Raw genomic sequence first — 7,350 nt, 5'->3', positions numbered from 1 at the left:
TGCTTCACCTAATTACCGTACATTGTGTTCATTTTGGGGGAAACTGAAACGAGGATGTCTGGGGACACGCTTTATCTTCTAAATTATGTAGTGTATAAATACAGTAGGTCACAAAGCAATGGCACGTTAATGGCACACACAGGGTTGGCTGTGACTGCCACTGTAAGGTTAAATGTTTAAGTATGTGTTTGGTATGGGCAGCGTATCTTCTCCTCTGCCTACACTAAACATAATGCGTCTCGCTCAGACGGGTTCCTGAATGGGGGGGGTGTGGGTCTTGTTGATTGACCATCTAGTGCGGTGCATAGTTTGCATGCTTTCATAGCATGAGTCCGCCGGGGTTTAGCGGTGCCTGACCGCCCCTGTGCCCCCCCCTCTCCCTCCGCGGGACGGCCCTCAGCGTTCCCCGCGTTGCTGTTTCTTTAAATTCGCCTTTATCTCCCCGCAACTCCCTGGCGGCCGAGCCGCTTTTCGGGGAGTTTTTACCATAAAAGGCCATAAGGAGTCCAGCTTGGGTTTCCTGTGGGAGGGCTCTGCTTTCCCCGTCTGTGAAACTGGGGGCCTGGCTCTCTCCTTCAGCCTTCCCCTCTCTCTCTCCTTCTGTCTCTCTCTTTCTCTCTCTCTCACTCTCTCTCCTTCAGCCTTCCCCTCTCTCTTTCCTTCTCGCTCTCTCCTTCAGCCTTACCCCCTCTCTCTCCTTCTGTCTCTCTCTCTCACTCTCTCTCCTTCAGCCTTCCCCTCTCTCTCTCTCCTCTCTCTCTCCTTCAGGCTTCCCCTTCTCTCTCACACTCTCTCTTTCAGCCTTCCCCTCTCTCTCCTCTCTCACACTCTCCCTCCTTCGACCTCCCCCCCTTCTCCCTCTCATTACATCTCCAGCAGCAGTTCTAGCTCCTCTCCTCCCTCACCCTCACTGTCTCTCTCTCTCTCTCTCTCTTTCTCTCTCTTTGTGGAAGGGGAGATGTGTGTGGAGAAGAGCTTCTCCTCTCTCTGCGACACCCTGCTCTTTTGTAACAGTGAGTGCACAGCCCCTCCGGTTGAGTCTACATTATCTTCTCCACATACCCACAATGCTCAGCACAGGATGGACCCTCCACGTAAAAGGCAATTCTTCCTTTTCTCCTCCTTTAAAGCAGTGCTATCTGCTCCCACCACTGTTTAGACTTCTCAGACACCAGCACCATGCCTCTCCTCAATGTGCATAGACCAACTATTTTTATAACAAGCTGATATAGAGAGGAGTGAGCTTCCTCTTATGCTCAGTTTCCTTCTGTGGAGAAACTTTGGTGCTTATCAGCGTGGAGTATGGACCCAGTCACTGTCGTAATAACAGGCACTTCAAACTCTCATCATTCCTTCACTTGAATACTTTAATATCCCTCTACGTCATAAACATCGAATGCAACAGGAGAACGAACAATCTAAAAGTGCCAACTAAGGTTAATGACTATACCACTACCCCAACCCTCTCCCTCCCCACACACACACTCAGACTATATACACCCCCCCAATACATGCTCCTCAGGCTGCTATATAGCAGGTTCTGTCATCAGAACAGTTTTATTATCAGAATCATGGATGAGGTGCCTCCCTTACGTTTCTCTGGTCAAACACTTTCCCCAGTGTCTCCCCAGTCCCTGTCCCAGATAGAGTGTCACTGAACTGGAAGTACTGAACAGAGTGATACTCTCCATCTATGCTGTGCCTTTACTGTAAAAGGCCAAAAGAACACTGGTAGTACTACTGGTACCATCACGCTGCTCGTGAGAGAGAGAGCTACACAGAAATCCCAAACTGCCTCAGGTTTCCTCTGACGTATTACTTCACGAACCAAACAATGCTCTCTCTTTCTTCCCCTGCTTTGACCTGGCAATCAAGGCTTTAATTCAGTGTTACACGAGCTGAGGTTTCCATTCGTTAAATAACGTGTTGTGGTCTTAAACCGTGAAAGGAAAATACCCCTTTTTAAACCCGAAAAAAGACGACCGCAATCAAGAACGTCTTCCTCTTCAAACAATATACAGTAGTACGCAACGCTGCCAATGTGTTCCTGGCTTAAATAATGATCACATACATTTACAGATGGATTTGACTCACATGTCGGGCATGTGTACACATTGTTTTACATGTTATAAACTACACCACTGATTGTGACTGTTTGTTGAAATTTCAGTTTAACTGTTCTTTCCAGGTATGGTAACTGCTTCCAAATAAGGGAAAATAAGAGTGATGTCATCTCTACTGGCAATGTACTGTGCAGCCAGAAGGCTAATTTTGTGACGTCACGACTGTGCTGTTACAATCCAGGGGAAGGGAGCACCTGTGTGAACTGCATTCACAGACTGTGTGACATAACTCACTGGCCTGACTCACAAGTGAGTGTTCATATTTCTGCCTCTGAGTTTTATGAGTGTCTGTGTCACGTGTAGAAACCACCACATTCCCTTGGGCCTGCACCTTGGTAAACCTGACTTTGAGTCAGGCAAAGCTACCAGACTGTCAGTTCACATAAAGTTGACAAAATAAAACTCTTGTGTATTTCTTAAATTGTGAAGTATTTAATGAGATCTTTATAGATGCAGGTTATAGCGTAGCTTATGTAACCCATGCTCTTTTGGGTAACACTATATTTGAAGTCTCCTACATAAAAGCTACTGTATATAATTCTATCATAAGCACTACTATGATCATTATCAGGCACATGCATAAGCACCACATAATCATTCATGAGTGTTCATGTCAATAAACACAAATATGCATATGGTGTATTATGCCAACATTGATTCAGCAAGTGACATAGCCATGACATACCAAATGAAGGGACGCAAGTTCCTTATGTAGGATATTGACATAAGTGCTTACGAATGCTTATGTAGTGCTTATTAATGCGCTAAGTAGTGCTTATGAAGGGGTTATATAGCTCTTATGTAAGAGCCTTCAAATAAAGTGTTGCCCTCTTGGTTGAAAGGACTGCATTTAAAAACTGAAAATTGTAAACAGAACTACTTTAAAATGGACTTGAAGGGACCAGGTCCAATGGAGACTGTGAAAATGCCCACAGATGGTCTCTCACATTGATGAGACATTGCTAGTGGTGCTAGTGAGACATGAATGGCCCTGCTTCAGTCTATGAGCTCAGGACCAGTGAGGTCACACAGGTGGCTGTCCTATCAGGTACCGAAGTTCACTCATCTCACCATGAGGCCTCTGGGAAAGTACAGAACCGCGCTGCGTCCGATTGGCTGGGCCTGCTCCAAACAGCTGTTTGTAGCTGCAGGGGTGAATGACTTCATGCTGAACGCCTATAATTACGGGGAGAGGCTGCGAGGGCAATATTGTGTTTGGAGGAGGCGGACATCAGAGAGGTTAACAGGGACCAGGTGCGCTGCCCTTGATAAATCAGCCACTGCACACATTATTGACAAGTACGATGAAGCCATGATTAAACACACACAGGTGTGTACGTGCCCAGACGTCAAGGAAACCACAAGAGAAGTGTTGCATTTTGACACCTGCAGACTGATGATGCATTGACACTGTCTTCTGGAGGTTGGGGGGAACTGGGCCCTTTCGAAACTGATTATTTTCCCTCTTCACTGGAAATTCATAAACTGTCAGAAGCAAGAACTCACAGCACATCTACATTAACATGGCTATTGGGGAAAGATGAGAGAATAAAATACATTTGTCCACCATAACATAACATAAAAATGAATTAAAGAACAAGTCCATTGATCATAGTATGATAATAATGTCTACATGCGTGCTCCCCAACCCTATTCCTGGAGATCTACCATCTTTTGGCTTTTCATTTGAACTCTACTTTGGCAAACCTGATTCTAGTAACTAGCAGCTCAGTGAGGTCTCTAGATGTTGAATGAGGTGTGCTTTGTTCGGGTTGGAGTGACCTACAGGACAGTAGATCTCCAGGAACAGGGTTTCAGGTCTTTCTTTTCCAAAGAAACACATTATAATAGTTTTCACTGGCTGTGGTAAGAATGTCTACGCTAGCAATACTGAGAGAATTATCTTGGATGTCTCCTGAATGTACTGAAACATTGGGCCTTTTTTTGCTCAAACACCATTGTCCTATGCTGGTGTTACAGAATGCAGGTTCCCAGTTCAGACTTCTCGTCGGTCTTTTGGGTTTTTTATTCTCACATAGCAGAAGAAAACGAGAAAGGAAACACAGGGAAAGAGGAAAATGTTGACAGCATATGTTTCCAATAACGGAGGCCACAGTCTGTTGTTACTCTGGCAGTTTTGTATACATTCAAGAGAGGGAGCCGTGTTGGAGAAATTCCTGAGGTTCCCCGAGGTTATTTAGTCCTTTAAATCTCAGCGTGTCTCGTCTGTGCTCTGACACTAAATGCAAATATTCAAGGAGCAATGGTGTATTAAAATTATATGAAGCGTGAAATAAAATTATTTCAAATACATGCTTGGATTACCATCTGGTGATGTAAAATCATATTAGCAGATATCAGAGAAGTTATGACGTGGGAAGCCACGCATTTGTGTTCAGATTGTTTATAGAAAGTTTATAGAAGATGTTTCTAATTAGTTGCTTTACTGTACTGGCATTTTTCAAACTTGCATCCCCATTTCCCTCCTGTTAATGCTCCTCTGTGGATGCAGAGTAGTGCAAAATAATCAACTTAGGAAAAAACCAAAAAGTCAAACAGTTCGGGAGCCGCCAACAGAGACGTTTTAACATTAAAGACACTTGTCTGTGAGTAATGTCTGTGACTTATTTGGGAAAAATGTGACCCCAGATGGAACTGCTTATTGCTCTAGACTCAGCTGATTGCCACCTCGGACGGTTAACAGTGTGACGATTCACGCTGCCTCTCAAAGCCTGGCTTGGACACACCTTTGGATTTGTCACTGGGAATAATATACTCCCACAGTCTGTAGCAGCGTTACATGCGGGGTTGCCAGATTTACAATTTATGAAAACCGGATGATGTAGCACAGGGGTGTCAAACTCCAGTCCTGGAGGGCCGCAGTGTCTGCTGGTTTAACTCCAGTCCTGGAGGGCCGCAGTGTCTGCTGGTTTAACTCCAGTCCTGGAGGGCCGCAGTGTCTGCTGGTTTAACTCCAGTCCTGGAGGGCCGCAGTGTCTGCAGGTTTAACTCCAGTCCTGGAGGGCCGCAGTGTCTGCTGGTTTAACTCCAGTCCTGGAGGGCCGCAGTGTCTGCTGGTTTTTGGTGTGCATCAGCACGAGAGATGAATTTCAAAATCTTCCATGGGCTAAAGAGTCTCAAGGCCTAAATTGGCTGCTGAAAGGGTGTGGGGGGGGGGGGGTTGCTAACTTTTTTGAAACCTTTTACCGACCAGGGGTATGATGGGGAGGAGGAAGGGGTTATCTGGCAACCCTAGTTACATGTCCATGTAAAATGTGGGACCATGATTTTTTTTTTTAAGAGAGGGGCTGGGTGATGGAAGGCCAGATGGCCAGGCAGACAGAGGAGGAGAAGGAGTGTGATGATGATGGACTGCCCTCAAAGTCATAAACAAGCAATTCAGGTTTTTTTAGGAGGGGGGAACATGCTGAAAAAAACTTTTGAAGGTTTTGAAACAGCTTTTTTCGGGCTTTGTTGGCCCTGTGTCAGGCACTGTTTTGTTTTTGAGTGTTTATTGACAACCATGCACTTAACTCAGATACAAATGCATGGGTAGCCCCACTCTGCAGTACTATGTTGTATCAGCACATCATGAGAGATCATCGCTATTGGCTGATAGTCAGGATAATCATCCACTGCTTATAATTGCCCCGTCTTATTGATACAGTATCCTGGTTTAGAGTATGTCTGTGAAATATTGTGCTGTCAGGCCTGACAAATGGCTAGTACTAAAACTTGGGACTCAAACTGTGTATATATTAACTCAAACGCAAACTCTATAAATTGAAGGGCTCCCAATAGCAATAACTGTCCACTCAAACTATATCCATCAGCTTGTAAAGATCAACATGCAGGCATGTTTCCACTGTTGTGGAAAAGAACATGATACGCTTTTTTCAGTACAGTGGAAGTCCAGCTCCAGTTCAGTCCAGCTCCAATTTACAGAACTGCCAGAGTGATAAATGTAAATGAATATCCCCAAGTGTAACTGTAGGTGAATCCAGTGAAATGTGTGACTTCGTTAATGACCGCTCCACCCTACATTTACATTTCAGCAAGCTCCTTTATACAAATCATATAAACAAGCACACATCTGTTCACCTGGTTCTCATAGCATTTGTTGCTGTACTCTGCTAACCGAATCACAGTGGATTTCCAAATATACCGGATGACATTGGTAACTGACAACAAAGCAGGTTCAATATAGTGATGAAGTGGGAGATTTAAAACAAGCATTTTGCACACTACAGTAATGTAGATGTGTATACAAAGGCATAATATGCGGATGCAAAAGCATTATACTGTATGAGAGAGCTTATAGGCTTGGGTGCCTCTCATGTTCGCTGTGCTGGTCTGGAGTAATTACAAGGGGTTGAAAGATCACTCGTGAGCCTCCCGGAGGATCGTAGTCTCCGTGGATGATCGAGAACTGCAGAGCCTGTCACGTTCGGTGAAAGGCGTTATTACCTCCTGGCACGGAGCGCAGTTACGCTAAAGCTGAGCTACTAGTGAGGCCCAGAGATCAATACAAGCCAAGTGCCACAGAATCCAGCCCCAGAGATCAACACAAGCCACATGCCTCAGAATCCATCGTTTCAACAGTCCAGCTGGAGTAGGCCCCAACAGAGGCCTGCCTGTCTGAAATCTGATGATGTGTAACCACACACCCCCCCCTACAATGGCATGTATCTGGTTTTTTGGGGGGATAATTATTTTTACAGCAGTTTGTCTCGAGTGCAATGCCTATTTAATAAGTATGTTAAGATTTCCAGAATTTGGAAATGTCTTTATGGACTCCGATCAGTTTACCACCGAGTTGGATTGGATGGCCAACTAACTGGTGATTATCCAGGTGATTTACATAGTTTGCAGTGTACAAATTTTAATTCACGCCCTTTGGACAAATTAACATACTTGTGGCCAGAGATACAGCTATGCTCCAGCTGGGATTTCGCAGTTGCCTGCTCACTGCAGAGGATTTAGGAATTGGATTTCTTACCAGCTCTCATTGCCAGTGCACAACACTCCTGACTGACACAACTCTGGCATTCAAGAATTCTCCAGGTATTCGTTTTGGTTTACATTCGAGAACATTCGAGAACATTCGAGAAGGCCTACTTTGTAGCCCATTACTGTTGTTATTATCATTATCATATCTCGGTCCAAAGTGACCATTATTTTTAGATCATGCAGCTGTTTGGCCAAACAAGTTGTGACCAGACAAGTA

Source organism: Conger conger, chromosome 4 (assembly GCF_963514075.1).
Source record: "Conger conger chromosome 4, fConCon1.1, whole genome shotgun sequence".
NCBI classification, from domain to species: domain Eukaryota; kingdom Metazoa; phylum Chordata; class Actinopteri; order Anguilliformes; family Congridae; genus Conger; species Conger conger.
The sequence above is the reverse complement of the archived record's forward strand: the minus strand, read 5'-3'. Positions refer to the sequence as shown.